The sequence below is a fragment of the Stegastes partitus genome, unplaced genomic scaffold (assembly GCF_000690725.1).
Source record: "Stegastes partitus isolate 25-593 unplaced genomic scaffold, Stegastes_partitus-1.0.2 Scaffold2371, whole genome shotgun sequence".
NCBI lineage: Eukaryota > Metazoa > Chordata > Actinopteri > Pomacentridae > Stegastes > Stegastes partitus.
In genome coordinates this window covers 50,369-52,769 of record NW_007580102.1, presented here as the reverse complement: position 1 = coordinate 52,769, position 2,401 = coordinate 50,369, and positions in this window count along the sequence as shown.

Below are 2,401 nucleotides of genomic sequence, written 5' to 3'. Positions count from 1 at the left end.
TTAAAAGGAGAGCTGTTGGTGAGTTGTAACGTTACTTTACCATTATCAGCAGAGTCTAGATCTCGTGCACTGATCAAAGCCACTACGGTGCCACTTGGTGCGTCTTCACGTATTGGCTTTGGCTGAGAGGTGAAAACTATTTCAGGAGCGTTATCGTTAAAATCAGTAATGTCAACCTGCACACGACAGTGACCCTCCATTTGAGGACTACCTTTATCTTTTGCAGTCACATCAATGTCATATGACTTGGCAGTTTCATAGTCTAACTCCCCTTTCAATGTGATTTCACCTGTTAAGGCGTTAATATCAAAGACTGACAACACAGAATCTGGTGTCCGAGAGCCGAATGAGAATTCAAATTCGCCATTTAAACCTTCATCTGCGTCTGTTGCTTTGGGCTTAATAATAACGGCTCCTTTTAAACTTTTTTCACCCAAGGATACTTTGTAAACGTTCTTTTCAAAAACTGGAAAATTATCATTTATGTCAAGAACGCTTATGGTGATTTGTGTAGTTCCAGATCTTACTGGATTTCCTCCATCCAATGCTGTTAGTAATATTTTGTGAACAGACCTTTTCTCTCTATCTAGAGGTTTTTCTAAAACCAGCTCCGGAACCGTTTTACCGCCCTCAATTTCTTTTATCTTGAGGGAACAACAGTCGTTTTTACTGAGTGTATATGATTTGAGTGAATTGCTTCCAACGTCTGGATCCGTTGCGCTCTCCAAAGGAAAGCGCGTTCCGACTGCTGCTGATTCGGCTATATTTAAAGATAATTCATTTGAGAGAAAACTGGGAGAATTGTCATTTATATCTCGTATTTCGACCTCAATTCGGTGTAACTGTAACGGGTCCTCAATAACTACTTGCAAAGGTAGAACACAGCTGGCGCTTTGTCCGCATAAAGCCTCTCTGTCTATTCTGTCATTCACCACCAGCTCGCCCTTCCCCGCATCCACATTGAAATACTGCTCACCAGCCTCAGAGGCGACGCGCAGTTTACGGTCAAAAATATCTGATAGTCCCAAACCCAAATCTTTGGCTAGATTTCCTACCACAGAGCCCTGTTTCAGCTCCTCTGTGATGCTGTAACGAGTCTGTCCGTCTATTGTAATCCACAAGAGAAAGAAATGATGCCACCAAAGCGCCTGCCATCTCCAGTCTCGGTATCCTTTTCTCTTTGTCATCCCTGATTCAGTTAAAGATGTCATTTCCATTCCACAGGAACAGAGATCATAAATCCAAAACCCATACTCCAAGAGGGTTACACATCCCGTTAGAATGATGCCTCTTCATTGTCAAAGAATAAATTAAGATAAAACCTCATAGTCCAAGTGTATGAACCATTTACCTACTCTCCTCCGACTCCGAGCATTGTGGTTGCTGAGGCTGCATGGGGGAGGGAGTAGATCTCTTTGTACAGTTCTCAATGCTATTGGTGCGCAGCATCCATCGCTGACATCCAATGAGGGAGAAACGGAGCAGCACCGTTAAAGACACAATATCCTTTTTGGAGTCATGACAGAAGTATTGAAGCTCAATAGGGACATTCTCTGTAAACTTTTCATGAGATGGGGGAGTATGAAACAAACAAAAATAATAATTGTCCGTATATCAAAAAATATATTAATTGTTAAAATTTAATTTAACTACAAGTAAATGAATCTCCGTGTTTGTTTATTCTGTTTTTCCTCTCCCTACAAGTGCGTATCGTTTATGAAGGCCAGTAACTAAATGCAGGGAATAAAATAAATTAAATTAGTTAGCTGTGAGTTTATGTTCATGTGTTTTCGTTCATTCAGTCAGTAAAGCATTCATTCATCTGTTACACTGAGTAAATGTCACTAAATGCAATCAGTTTCAACAGTGAGGTGCCCTCAGCATGCCTCATGGGTGAGCGGCGCTGTCCAACCCTGCGGTGCTGAAATGTTCAGCTCGAAAACATCCACTACACGTCTCTTGTCACATGACAAAAAGAAAGAAAGAAGGAAAAGAAAACTCTGCCAAACAAACGTTATTAATGGTAACGAGACAAACCAGATTTGTTTTAATGCATCTGAGGCTATTATTTTTAACTTAAAATATATAGACGAGGATAAAAAAAAATAAAAAATACAAGATTTGCTGAATTGCTTTGTTCTCATGATTTCTGGCTGAAGCTGTTCACAGCTTTCAAATTAAGTAAACGATTTAATTTCTTTGAAGCCAATGTAGCACAATGATGTTACAATATAAAGTTTTCACCTTTTGTATTACTCTCGACTCACGTGCTTTCAATCAGAGGTCTAAAATTACTATGTTGCTTATAAGCAAAATCCACAATAAGCTGTCATATGCTCACCTGCTGGCTCTCAAAGGTCCAGGTGCTGTCCGGTAAAGACGCATCCAGGACACTGATCAC